The 14702-nt window shown below is 43.2% G+C and overlaps 1 protein-coding gene across 1 annotated transcript in view; it reads right to left on the bottom strand.

Moving 5' to 3' along the window:
- Window positions 1-14394, bottom strand: part of FOXN3 (forkhead box N3) — a 352205-nt gene extending 337811 nt beyond the window's left edge. Inside the window, exon 1 of the mRNA XM_074996645.1 lies at window positions 14261-14394. The gene's annotated coding sequence lies outside the window, so the exon portion shown is untranslated. The remainder of the gene's footprint in view (window positions 1-14260) is intronic.
- Window positions 14395-14702: the final 308 nt, after the last annotated feature.

The raw sequence follows: 14702 nt of genomic DNA, 5'->3' as shown, positions 1-14702 counted from the left end.
GAGATCCTACCTTTCTATCTTCCACCCAGGCAAAACCCTCATCTAGGCTGTTATCAGGGCTGTCCTGAAGGGGTGGCCCACGGCAACCCCCACAAATGCCTCAGATGCAGGGCCCTGGGCATTGCCTCCTGTGCCGCATAAACCCTGTCCCCTGTCCTGCTCCCCAACCAGCCTGGCTGAGGATTACCTGGGGCAGGGTGTGGATAGCAGGGGCAGGCAGCAGCAGGATGCGGTTGCCTTCCCTCAGCGTACCCCTCCGCTGCACTCACCATGCAGTGTGAGGAGCAGCCTGCTCCGCTCCATCGTGCCTCCCCAGCCCGCCGATCCCTGCTTCTCTGTGGGCAGCGCTGAGTGGCATTTCCCACTGCTGTGGAGAAGTGTGGCTCAGCAGGCCAGAAAGGCACCACAAAGCTGAGCAGGATGCCACTCACGCCGCGTGGTGAGTGCATGGGAGGGAAGCAACCCTGCTGCTGCAGCCTGCTCCTGTCGCCCATGCCCTACTTCTGTTAATCTTCCTCCCGCCTGTCCACAGGGCCCTCAGAAGCACAGGGCCTGGGGCAGCTGCCCTAGCTTATCTGTGGATAGGACGACTCTGGCTGTCATCTCTCATCTTTATTACTGTAACCTTCTGAACTCTGGCCTCTTTGAGGTCAGTATCAATCTTTCCAGGGCACACAAGACACAGGCGTCTTCCCTGTTTGCTGCTCTGACCACATCACCCCCTTCTTTGTACCTGTCTGGCCTGGCCTTCACCACCACCTTCAGTTAAAAGGAGATGATTACAAGAAATCTGAAGTCCTCCACTGCCCCGTCTTCTTACACTGCATCTCTTTCAACTTTTTTTTCACTTGCAGATCCTGGACCTTAAAATATTTCAAATGGATAAACAGACTACTTTGGAAATCTCAGACCATCCAAGGCTAACGAGTGGGCTGCAGGAGTGGCCTCGTTCGTTTCAGTGGGCTGCAAGATTGAAGTCAGCCATGTGCACTAACCATGATCCCAAGAACAAAATTAAACTACATTAACACAAGACATGCTAGATATTTCAAAACAGGTAGAAATGGTTTAGTCATTCATATACTAAAAGAACTGTCATCAACTTCAAATAATAAAAAAGAAACATTTATGATTACTTTACAATCCATCATACTTAGTGGAAAATCTGGCTGGATCAGTCCTCCATAAGATTTCTTAGTTAGGAATAAACACAATCCACAGCACATAGGTGGAAAACGTATGGACTATGGAGTTTGCCTTCCTAAGGGTTTGGAAAGTACCCATCATATTCTTAGCATCTGAATAAAATAATACTGATACTAATGATGTACATATTAGTCTAAATGTCTAGTTTGTATTTTAAAAAGAAGAAAAGTCACTATAAAAGCTCAAAACCTGATTTTATACTGGGGTGTAGGTATGAAGAGCTGTTAAAACACAGAGGTGTGAATTAGGGCACTAAATCTGCGTGCTCAATTACCATGACATTGCAACTCTGAACTGGCTATCTGTATGCAGAAACTTGTGCAGTCATGGTAAATATACATCCAGATTATGCAAGCATTTTAGCTACAGTATAAACCAGCAATGATACAACAAGCATTTTAGCCACAGTATAGATCAGCAATGAAATGAGCAATGACACAATGGTGTGGAAATGATGTAAATGACATCAGAATTAACCCCACTGTCTTTGTAAATCAGGCCCTTTGAGTTGCATTTTGTGATAGCTTCACAGAGTCAAGGAGGTCCAACACTTAACTATTCTCTTTATTTTGTGAGTTACCCCCGACTCTTCCTGTTATCTTAGTGCATTTCTCTTTTCTAAATAACCTAAACCAAAAATATCCCTGCATGTTTGGTTTCATCCAATCAAAAAAGGAAAAAAAAAAGCCCTTTGGCCCAAAAAGCAAAATTGCAGCTCCATGCAGGGACTTCTACACCTGAAGACAGGTGCTTGTGTAAAGCAGGGTTAGGCACCTTATGAGCAGATTAAGCAGTTCACCCTGTGCACAAGGGTAAAAAAATAGAGTGTTAACGGAGTGAAAAGTATGTAAGTGAATGATTAAAATACAGTTTCTCACTGTAAAGCGTGAAGCTAGAAAAACTCAAAGAGAGTGTTATAAAAACCAGGATTGAAATATTTGAAACCCTTCCCAAAAGGATGTATAAAATGCAAAGGTAAAATGTACACATTAACCAGTTTCTTGGGAACCTGTAGAGATGAGTCTGTTTTAAAGCTCAGCTCCAAACAACCCTGAGCTTTGGGAAAGCTTGGACCCAGATTTGAGCACAACTCTGATAATTACCTATGCTCCCTTTCACACCAAGCACAGGCAGCAGTGAAATTCACAGTGGGAGGATGCTACTGAGGAAGCTGAGGTTCTCTTGTGATGGATCAGACTAGGAAGGCTGCATATATGGGCTGTGCTGGAAAACGACATATCCAGGGGAAAGGTTGACCACTGTGCAAAGCTAAATATAAAAAGAAACAGTACAGTATCAGGAGTTACAGAGGTGTCCAGGGCAGGGAGAATTCAAGATACAAGGCAGGGCCAATGCAGGACTAATAAAGAGCAGTGACTAATGTTTTACAATACAAGAAGCAATTAACAATAAAGCTAACATCTTTGTGAATTTCTTTCCAAAGCCTACCTTGGATTGTCTTATTTTTAAGCTCATTAAAGTCTAGTATATTGTCATTGAAGCTATGATAGGTAACTCAGATGAAATGAATAGGATGTGAAGGAATATCTCCAGCTGGTAAGTATTTTGCAATTAGGTTCAAGCTGAGGGACCCAGCACTCAGCCTGAGCAGCAGCAGAGTCCTAATATCCCCAATGTCCTTACACAGGGGATTGCCTTCCTTCCTGGCTGACTGATTCTAATTACCCAGGGAATACATTTTAAGAACTCTTGCTACATGAATCCCTTTGACTGTACAATGAAGCAGAGTCAGGGAAAGCAGACATGGTTAGCACCTAGAAGATTACCCCACAGCAAGTGTGGATTTTGTGAAATCCACCAGACATCGGAGGAGAATCACCCTGCATGCCATTACAGAATAGAGGCCTAGTCCCAACTAAAGATAAGAACATCTAATGGTTGAACTTCCACAAGGTCAGGTGACCTAGATGGAGCAAAGTATTGAAGAACATAATCACCTAGATTTCTCTTTCCATCCATATATCTCAGAGGTCTTATAGCCTAGCAGTTCTCAGTTTTTTGTAGGCATCACAGAAACAAGAGTTGAAAGGCAAGGTTTGAAGAAGGGCAAGCAGTAGTTTTGAGGAGGGACTTCTTCCAAGCAAAATGAGCAGCACCAGAGGAAGCACAACGGCATGTGTGTGAACCTGTACCAATTGATCAGTGGAGGCTGGCAGCATGGGCAGACAGGAGGTGGTAATCAACATCTTGATAACAAGTGAGATAAGATGGGTAGGGTGAGAAGAAGCTATGAAGGACCTTGGAAGTGAAGACAGACAGCATATGATTGATGTGATAGAGAAAGGGGAACCAGAAGAGAGATGGTATGGTCAAAGTGATGGGCAAGGGCAGGGGTCAGCAACCAAAATAGCAAAAAGAGCCATTTATTTTGAATTCGATAAAAAATAATTCAGGAGCCACAATGCATGTGAATACTAGGTGATCCTAATAAATAACATCAAACCATATTTTTGTAACCCCTATTTTAAGAACAATGCACACAATTATTTGTAATGAGATACATTTACTCCAGGATGCTCATGACATTTTTACGTACTCTATTTCCTCACACTTTACGTGTATGTTTATACCACTGTCTTCCTGACTTTCACTCCCAAATCTTCTCTCTCTCCGGAGGATGCTAGATTATGAACAATTTTGGTTTTGAAATCACTGTACAGTGGCTCTGATACTTTGATAAAGCACTCTTTTATATATTCACCATCCATGAACAGCTTTCCTCGTTTCACGATCTCTTGAGTTGCCACAAAATAGCCACAGTTATGCTACTTGGTGATTTCACCCACTCACCAAATGTGTTCTTACTTTGCTCTGCTTTGCATAGCAGCTCCTCCATGGCCTTTTTTCTGGCATTTCCAGCTGGATACTCTTCAGCAAAAGTAGTATGTTTTTTGGGAAAATGCCTCTCGAGGTTGCATTTTTTATTGGTGGTGAATTTCTCATTGCAAATGAGGCATAAAGGGAGTCTAGTCAAATGTAGCATAAATGCAAATGATTGGGTCCATTCAATTTGAAATTATTTGTTTTCCTCTTTGAGTTTCATCTTTTTGAAGCCATTCCAACCCCGCTTTAATTATGCCAATTTTACTTCACATTTAATTTTAGTTTTTCTTAAAATGCGCACTGCCCTTCACAGCAGGAATGTCACAAGCTTCCTTTTCCTTCTCAAAATCAAGACCTTATTAGCAACATGATCAAAACACAGATACAGTATCATATCCCACAATGCACTGCACATATTAAAGGCAGAGTTATCCAATATTTCGAGATCACATAGGGTTTGCTATTTAGATACGAGTTGTTCATTGTTGGGCTTTTAGACATTCACCATCTATCGAAACATCAGGAGGTTTTTGTTTTTTTTTTACTTTGCAATTATAGCATCAGGAGCTACAAAGAAGTCCTTAAAGAGTCATGAATTGCAGACCCTGGGCAAGGAAAATTATCTTTGCAGCATATTCTGAATCGATATGGACTAGGCAAGTGTGCATATGTCAAAGCCAGAGAAATAAAAGGTGCACTAATCAAGACACAAGATGATAAGAGGTATCAAGCTTATTTCCATTTTACACAGAGAGGGAAACTAAAGCACAGATATAATAAAATAATACCCAATTCTTTTATAGAGATTTCCACTTTAAATCAGGCCCCTTTACAGTGCTTCAAGTTGTGTCCCCAAAGTCCACTAGTGCACTCGCTTTTGAAAATTGTGATCATTATTTTTTCATTTAAATTACATATTTCACATTATTTCCCTGTGTTCACTTTATTTTATTCTTTGTACTGTTATTCGGGAGACTAGATTTTGGAATCTAAAAAGGCTCAGCCAGGAGGGCCAGTAACAAACCAAATATGTATCGGAGGGGTACCCGTGTTAGTCTGGATCTGTAACAGCAACGAAGGGTCCTGTGGCACCTTATAGACTAACAGAAAAGTTTTGAGCATGAGCTTTCGTGAGCACAGACTCACTTGATCAGATGCTGGTCTTGGAAATCTGCAGGGCCAGGTATAAATAAGCCAGAGCAAGGGTGGGGATAACAAGGTTAGCTCAGTCAGCAAGGGTGAGGCTTACTACCAGCAGTTGATCTGGAGGTGTGAACACCAAGGGAGGGGAAACTGCTTCTGTATTTAGCCAGCCATTCGCAGTCTTTGTTTAAGCCAGAGCTGAGGACATCGAATTTGCAGATGAATTGTAGCTCAGAAATTTCTCTTTGGAGTCTGGTCCTGAAATTTCTTTGCTGTAGGATAGCTACTTTTAAGTCTGCTACTGTGTGGCCTGGGAGATTGAAGTGCTCTCCTACGGGTTTTTGTATATTGCCATTTCTGATGTCTGATTTGTGTGCATTTATTCTCTTACATGGAGACTGTCCAGTTTGTCCGATGTATATAGCAGAGGGACATTGCTGGCACATGATGGCATAAATTATATTGGTAGATGTGCAGCTGAATGAACCCACGATGGTGTGGCTGATCTGGTTAGGTCCTGTAATGGTGTTGCTGGTGTAGATATGTGGGCAGAGCTGGCAACGAGGTTTGTTGCATGGATGGGTCCCTGAGTTAGAGTGACTGTGGTTCGGTGTCCAGTTGCTGGTTAGGATTTGCTTCAGGTTGGCAGGTTGTCTGTGGGCAAGGACTGGTCTGCCTCCCAAGGCCTGTGAAAGTGGGAGATCATTGTCCAGGATGGGTTGTAAATCCCTGATGATGCGCTGTAGAGGTTTTAGCTGAGGACTGTAGGTGATGGCTAGTGGTGTTCTGTTGGTTTCTCTCTTGGGCTTGTCCTGTAGTAAGAGGCTTCGTGGCACATGTCAGGCTCTGTTGATCTGTTTTTTCACTTCCTCAGGTGGGTATTGCAGTGTCAAGAATGCTTGATAGAGATCCTGTAGGTGTTTGTCTCTGTCGGAGGGGTTGGAGCAAATGCGGTTATATCTTAGTGCTTGGCTGTAGACAATGGATCATGTGGTGTGTCTGGGATGGAAGGTGGAGGCATGAAGGTAGGCGTAGCAGTGAGTAGGTTTACGGTACAGGGTGGTATTGATGTGGCCATCATGTATTAGAACCGTGGCGTCCAGGAAGTGGATCTTCTGTGTGGACTGTTCCAGGCTGAGGTTGATGTTGGGGTGAAAGTTGTTGAAGTCCCGGTGGAATTCCTCCAGAGTCTCCTTCCCATGGGTCCAGATGATGAAGATATCATCAATGTAGCGTAAGTAGAGATGGGGTGTTAGTGGACAAGAGCTAAGGAAGCGCTGTTCCAGGTCAGCCATGAAAATATTGGCATATTGAGGGGCCATGCGGGTACCCATAGCTGTACCGCTGATTTGAAGGTATATGTCATCGCCAAATCTGAAATAGTTGTGTGTGAGGATAAAGTTACAGAGCTCAGCCATCAGATGTGCTGTAGCATCATCAGGGATACTGTTCCGGACAGCATTTATTCCATCTTTGTGTGGGATGTTGGTATAGAGAGCCTCTACATCCATGGTGGCTAGGATAGTGTTTTCTGGCAGGTCATCAATGTCTTGTAGTTTTCTCAGGAAGTCAGTGGTGTCTCGGAGATAGCTGGGAGTGCTGGTGGCATAGGGTCTGAGGACAGAGTCCACATAACCAGACAGTCCTTCAGTGAGAGTGCCAATGCCTGAGATGATGGGGCGTCCAGGATTTCCAGGTTTGTGGATCTTGGGTAATAGGTAAAATAGCCCCGGACGGGGCTCTAGAGGTGTGTTGGTATAAATCTGTTCTTGTGCTTGTGTAGGGAGTGTCCTGAGCAGATGGTGTAGTTTCTTAGTGTATTCCTCGGTGGGATCTGAGGAAAGTAGCCTGTAAAATTTGGTATAGGAGAGTTGTCTGGAAGCTTCCTTCTGGTAGTCAGACCTGTTCATGATGACAGTAGCTCCTCCTTTACCTGCCTCTTTGATTATAATGTCAGGGTTGTTTCTGAGGCTGTGGATGGCATTGTGTTCCGCACGACTGAGGCTGTGAGGCAAACGATGCTGTCTCTCCACAATTTCTGCCTGTGCACGTCGGCGAAAGCATTCTCTATATAGGTCCAGACTGTTATTTCTACCCTCAGGAGGAGTCCACGTGGAGTTATTCTTCTTATGCTGCTGGGAGGGTGTCTGTGTAATGGTGTGCTGGTCAGTGTTGTGTTGACAGTATTCTTTGAGCACTTTGGGGGCCCCCAGCATCTGGTGATTAGTGGAGGCCTGGTGGCCAGCAGGAGGGCTTGATCCCTCCTGCACTTTCTGGTGGTGGCAGAAAGCAGCATTATCCCCCCTCCCAGCCATGTTGTTCTGCTTTCTGCTGCTGGTGAGTGCGAAGGGTGGTTCCACCCCTTCCCCAAAACCTATATCCCAGTTACATGAACCATGGGAATAGTGGGGAGCCTGGCACTGGCAGCAGGGTTGGGCCCGTCGTCTGTTTCAGAGGCAGCGGCAGGAAGTGAAGTGCCCCAGCCTGAGCCCTCTCCGTTCCCCAGCTCCCAGTTGCATCTCTTGAAAGAGGGTTTATGGGGGGGGAAGTGTGGAAATTGCCCTGCACTTACTGGTGGTGAGAAGCAGAGTGATGTGGCTGGGAGCTGGCAGAGCAGGCTGGGTCTGAGTCACTCTGCTTCCCCGCTACCTCTGCTGGTTAGTGTGGGGCAGTTCCCCTGCTGCTAGGCCCCAAATATGAATTCATTAGACATGTTTTAAAATCTTGCACTTTTCCCTCCTTCAGTGTTATGCTAAAGGTCTGAATTCTGCAAATACACATAAGGCAAGATGGTCTCAATACTTTACTACTTGGTATGGTGTTGAGTTTCGAGGATGTACATCAGTTCTGGCAACTTCCTCTATGAGGAATTATGCTTAGTGACAAAACATCTCTGAATCCAGCAACTAGTACTTGAATTTTGTTAGTATACTAGATTGTTTCTTGTAAGCTTATGTAACTGTTCTGTGTCAAGCAGAAAGTTCAGCTTAGTACAGTAAATACTCCTTGTTAGCCGAAAATAATGTGTTTTTCCAAAATGTCTAGTTATTACTAAAGACCTGAATCCAAATCTGAACACAGCCTCCGCACTTAATTTTAGTTTTACAGGTTGGGGCTAGAATCCAAAGCTGTGGCGGAACCTCAACTTTATCACTGGCTTCTAACCCTGGATCTATGCAGCTTCAAGCTTGGAGGGAGCTCAAACAGAAAGTGCACCTGCAAACTCTCACCTCCAGTTGTTTTCTATTGGTGCATGTTTTATCCCCAAAAGCACTTGAAATTGGAATGCTGGGCAGAGCCATTCTCCCTCTCTTTCTGGTCCAGTGACTGGCAAAGTATTTATCCACAATGCAACAGTCGTTTGGTTAGAGAGAGAGATCACAATGACCGTTAATTCCAAGATTAGAGCACCCCCTTGGGAGGAACCCATTCCTCTGTTCCAATCACTCATTATTAATGCACCATGGAACAGCTTCGGCAGGAGAGACTGACGGAATCCCATCTCAAATTGTTCCCTAGTGCAGTCATCAGAGCACAATGCGCAGGAGATCCAGACATCTGTTCAACTGCTTTCTTCCTCCTCTGGCAGAGAGAGGGGAATTGAACTTGGGTGTCCTGCATCTCAGGTAAATGTTATAACCAACAGTGGTGACTGCTGCAGAGGGACACAAGGAGGGTACTAGTCATGTGACTACCCCACGTGACTCCTCCCCCCACTACTCCCGCCTACTCCACTGCAGGCTTTGCCTCTTTCTGCCCATGCTCCATCCTCACTCCACCAAGATGCCCCCCAACCCCATCTCCAACCCCTTCCCTTGGGTAATGTGACGTAGAAAACTGGAAGGAGGGGCCTAGCAGCAGGGGAACTGCCCCACACTAACCAGCAGAGGTAGCGGGGAAGCAGAGTGACTCAGACCCAGCCTGCTCTGCCAGCTCCCAGCCACATCACTCTGCTTCTCACCACCAGTAAGTGCAGGGCAATTTCCACACTTCCCCCCCCATAAACCCTCTTTCAAGAGATGCAACTGGGAGCTGGGGAACGGAGAGGGCTCAGGCTGGGGCACTTCACTTCCTGCTGCTGCCTCTGAGACAGATGACGGGCCCAACCCCTGCTGCCAGTGCCAGGCTCCCCACTATTCCCATGGTTCATGTAACTGGGATATAGGTTTTGGGGAAGGGGTGGAACCACCCTTCGCACTCACTAGCAGCAGAAAGCAGAACAACATGGCTGGGAGGGGGGATAATGCTGCTTTCTGCCACCACCAGAAAGTGCAGGAGGGATCAAGCCCTCCTGCTGGCCACCAGGCCTCCACTAATCACCAGATGCGGGGGGCCCCCATAGTGCAGGGCCTGGGGGAGTTAGACAGCCACTGGCCCCCTGCTCCTCCTTCCCACAGTGTTTGAGGGGAACTTGTCTCCCCAACCCATCACCCCCTGATAACCAGTGTGCTAAAAGTAGCCACTGCCTGCTCCATCCAGCTTGCAAACGGGATGCCAGCAGGTTGGTGGCCGCTGAACATACCTACCAGATTGGTACCCAGTGTTAACTTAACTAGCTAAATGCCTGTCTTCACTTGGCTTGAGAATTAGGCAGGAGCTAGGCGTACGAATGCCTAGAGTAAGGAAGCAGCATGTACAATCAAGGGAGCCACATGGCTCCTAAGGAAATTTACTGGCACAAATTTAGGCACCTAACTTCACTTGGTGCTTCCAGGGTTTACAGACTGCAGCGGAGCCGAGACTGGGAGGAGCAAACCTAAACCCTGAGACTTAATCTAAGTTCTAGTCCCAGCTCTCCCTCTCACTTGCTTTGTAACTTGGACTAATAATTTGACCACTTTGTGCCTCAGTTTCCTCCTCTACAAAATGGAGATTATACCTCCTGCTTCACACATTTTGTGTTAATGTTTGAAAGTAGCTTGTGTTGTGATCCATAGGTGAAAGGTGGATTAGAAATGCAAAGGAATACGAATAAAATAATTAATATTCAATTTTATGCCCTCAAAAACTTGCCTTTATAGGAGAAAAGAAATCTGTGCGTGCAAAGTGGCTATCCAGGAAATTTGTTATCCATTTTGCACATGCAAATGCCAATTTTGCATGCAAGCAGGCAATTTAGATGCTCACTTTTACAATCCACTCTTGTCAAAGGGGGAAGGGTGGAGGAAATGTGGATCAACAAAACCAAACATAATTTTGCTTCTCATTGTATCTTGCATTTCGCATGTCAAAGAGTACAGATAAGTGGTTGGTATAATAAAACTTTTACAAACTAAACTGATCAGAGATAAACTCTTTTACACAAACATTAGGGACCATGAAGAATGAAGTCTGAATTGAAAAAGCAGCTAACTAATCCAGTTCATTTCCTTCAGTTTGTAAAAACAAGTAACTGACATATTTCCTGCCAATGAACGTTCCTACAGATAAGAAAGCTCCTGACAACAGGAAATTCTTTGCTAGAAGAGAGAATGCTTTTGCCATTAAGCCTTACATTCTTCATTTAAGTTAAATTAAAAACGACATCTGATTAATTAACTGTTAGCTGGATAAAGTTATGCAATTATCTAAATCTCAGAGAATTTACTAACATGTACTGGAACCAATATTTGCATGATAAGCTGATGTGCTTTAGTTCTAGAACTCCTAGAGGCTCATTCTTATTTGCACTCTGGCCGCCGTCAGTGTAAAGGGTGTTTAGGTGGGAGTACCTTACACTTACATTGATTTAAAGGCCCCCCACCTATACACTACTCTGGCCTTAATATATATAAACCAGTCCTTTGTTTTTTAGAAAGTAAAGGTCCAGAGCTGGAATGTGCAGAGTGTCTCTTGTAGGATTCTGACCAATTTCAGCTCATCATTAACTCAGATTTGGCCCTCAAGTTATAAGAACTGCTCAGCATTCAACTAGTTTTTCCATAAGAACCCATAAAATATGCAAGTAAAGAGAAAACAAAGGTCAAACTAGTCATTTTAGAAGCTTTCAAGACTGATTATTTATATTGAGGGCAAAGCATTCAAGTGTTTCACCATTTGGTAAGGATAACTCTGCTAAACAAGGGTCCAAGGAAACAAATTAAATGTGTCAGAGCAAATGTAATAAATAGTCGAAGTCATTCCTCTGTCCAAACACTTGAGATCAGCATCAGCTAAGAGGAGGGGACGGGGGAAATCAACTCCCAGAAGTCTTTCCTCTCAAAACGGCTCTTCCCTCTCAGACACAAGAAACTTTGCAGAAGTACACCAAAGTTAACCTTTAATTAACCACAACAATAATTGTAGCTGTTTATTATCAGTCTTCATTTTCCTGCATTGTATACGCTGCTCATATAGTATGGGGTTTTTTTTTCATATCTCAGTTGTTACCTTTAGTGTGTTCCCGAATCAAACAGAAGCTCCAATGGAAACTATTGATATCAAAAGCCAACACTCTTTCACTCCAAGTTTTCTCCACTCAAGATATGAAAGGGAATTGTGACATTTCCTTAGCATTCAAATTTAAGTAAGAAACTTGCAAGATGTTTTGGAATCAATGAAGACAAAGTGGGCCTCATTAATCTGTTATAGATCCTTGGGAAGCCATGGGAGCTATGCAAGGAATTAGTTTGACTCAATGGCAAATGAAAATAATAGTCATCTATATACTTTTGTCCCCCTCCAGCCCTTTTTGTCTTAACCTTTTCATAGTATAAAACCTGCAACTTCAGCAGAGGTATCTCCTGGGCACAACGTTGCTGGTCTTACTCAGGCAAGACTCCCAGTGAAATCAATGGGCATTTTGCCTGAGTAAGGACTGCAGGTTGATCCACTTACCTCTGTGTTCTCTCAAAAGTCTGAATTGAAATATAGATATGAAATATGAAAGAGGGTGCCGCAGTTTTTGTTGTAAAATGAATGACCTTGATTTGACAGGCACATTCTCAGGTTTCAACAGATGCTGTGGGAAAGCCAGCAGAAGCCAACATGTTCTGCAGGCATTTCTGATGACATGCAGGCTTTTTTTTTTAAATAAATGAGGGGGGGGGAGGTAGTCTTCTCAGTTTCCATGACAACAATGTCTCCACTTGTCTGCTATTAGATACGATCCACTTCCTGTGTCTAAATTTTCAAGCCAATCAGAAAAGTGTTTATAGATTTTACAGCTCCTGGGACAGTCCCTCTTTTACAAGAGAGCTACTTTAATGACACGTAACACTTCGACTGCAAACATTAGAAGGCCTTATATTTTCAGCTGCAAAGGGCTCACGCTTCAGTTTGCGGTCTAATGCATGGGATACTGTGAGAAAAATAGGCTTTTGCTGCGGAATTCATTGTGCTCATAACAGTTGCCATGAATTTTTAATAATGCACAAACTCATTTCAATTATTTATTCATGTTTACTTTTGATTTACCCTGTCACAGTGTAAACAGTTTGTGCATGAAAAATTCCAATCTAATCATTATATTAAGAAATCTATTTATGCACTACCCACGCAGAAATGGTCTGCTTGACTTATATGATACTACAGCATGACATTGTTTTCTGCAATTAAAGTTTCAGTCAACTGAATTGTGTATACCACAATACTGGAGAAACACAACAGAATTTTACCAAAATATTTGGATAATACAAAACAAAAGTTGACCACAGCCTAACAAATATGTTGGGGTGGAAGGGGAAGGAGGAATGCCTATTTTGCTGAGGAAATAATCACATATATATTTTGGAAAAAATAATCCCATAAAAAGTCCAGTTAAGTGAGAAGTAAATATTGCAGAAAGGCAGGATCGGTTCAGATAGCCTGATAAGAGGAAAATATCGCAGATCATTGTTGACAAATTTGCCAACACAACTGAAGAATCATTTTGTGTGGGCATGTGCACGCCAGCCAAACATATATTAATTGTAAAGTATGAATTAGGCTTTTCTGTAACATGGAGATCTAAAAACAGTGGAACAGGAACAAAAGGAATAGAACAGGGAGTCTAAGGTCAGTGAAATGCCCATTTGTGTAAGGAACTGGAAGCACACTGACTATGGCAGTCTCCACATGGAGACTGGCAATAACCTATTCCTTTCAAATTAGATGCATCTTCAAATTATTATCGTCATCCACCCCAACGGTCCTCAGAGGCATTACCCAAAGCACAGCTTGTATTTGAGAACTTCCACCATTCAGCTTATTAACATTAAAAGGAAACAAAACACCCAGCAATTTGAGAGTCCAATCCTGTGATGTGTTCAGTGGCATAAGGGGCTCAGCACCTCACAGTAAGTGCTTAACATCTTTGAAGGATTTGACCCTACAGCTGCTGGCAAAAATTCACTTTTTTTTCCTCCTAAAATATCTTTCCACAAGGTGAGCAAAAAGTGGAGAGAATTCTTAGCAGCTTTGGCCTGGCAGTTTTCCCCCAAAATGTTACTAATTATTCTTTTAAAATCTTTTAAAAAATCTGCAACAGCTGATTGATCTGAAGCTTGATCTAAATCGCAACCACAGATCTGAAAATTTGATTAAAACAACAGAGTTGAGTGACTAACAGTAATGTTAACTACCCAAACCAACACTACTACAAAATTAGGAAAATCCTGTCCTGCAAGTCCTTGAAGCGAATGGCAGTTTTATCCAAGTACAGACTGTGTAGGATCCAGCCCTTGAACGTTTTTGCCATTTGTAACTCATTTTCAATGTATCCCAGAAAGCTACAAATTAAGATATTACCTGATCAGATCAATTAAGTTCCGCTTTTCCACAACAAATGAAGCAAGAAGGCTTAGCAACTAAATGCCTGCAAAACTTTTTTTTTTTTTTGCTTGTTAGTTTGTTTTTATAGGAACTTACTTTTGGAACTAAACTAATTTGGATGAGGTTACTGTCCATCTGACATCCTTATACAGTTTAAGCAACATGCAGTAGATCCACTTTGAAACCAATGCATTTTTTTTTCTGGGGATGGGGGACAAAACCTGGAAATCAGAAGTGTGCACCAATGCAGCTGCCTGAACATTTACAGGCTTCTGATGACAATGCTAAACATAGAGCCAAAGATTAAAAGACAGGAAATGAGAACCATTTTAGTTACCTTTTAATCTTTGTTTTTTTGCTCTTGCTTCCTTCTGCATTAGTTGCTGTTGCAGCTATTGTATGTTCTCACAGTTAATCCTTCCATTCTGGTTTTGTTCAATATTTGGAACGATCCCTATAGACAGATTGCAGCCATAACCCAGACTCCATTCTCACTGAGCTATCCTTGTGTCAGAGGTACTGCTAAAAGCACAGAAATAAGGAAACTTTCTGCTGGGTCCTAGTGCTCAACTATAATAGGATGTCCCACAGACTGTACTGCAAAATAAGGATCACATTCATTGTTCTGACTCACCTGCCAGCACTCAGTGGGGAACACTGTCATGTAAGTGCTTCCTGCTTTATGTTTTCTGAAACAATAAAAACCATGCTAGTGATGCACCAGTGGTTTGAGCTTTGGCCTTGTAAACTCAGGATTGTGAAGTATCAGGGGGTAGCCA

Source organism: Carettochelys insculpta, chromosome 6 (genome assembly GCF_033958435.1).
Source record: "Carettochelys insculpta isolate YL-2023 chromosome 6, ASM3395843v1, whole genome shotgun sequence".
Lineage (NCBI taxonomy): Eukaryota > Metazoa > Chordata > Testudines > Carettochelyidae > Carettochelys > Carettochelys insculpta.
This window is presented reverse-complemented; position numbering and strand designations above follow the sequence as displayed.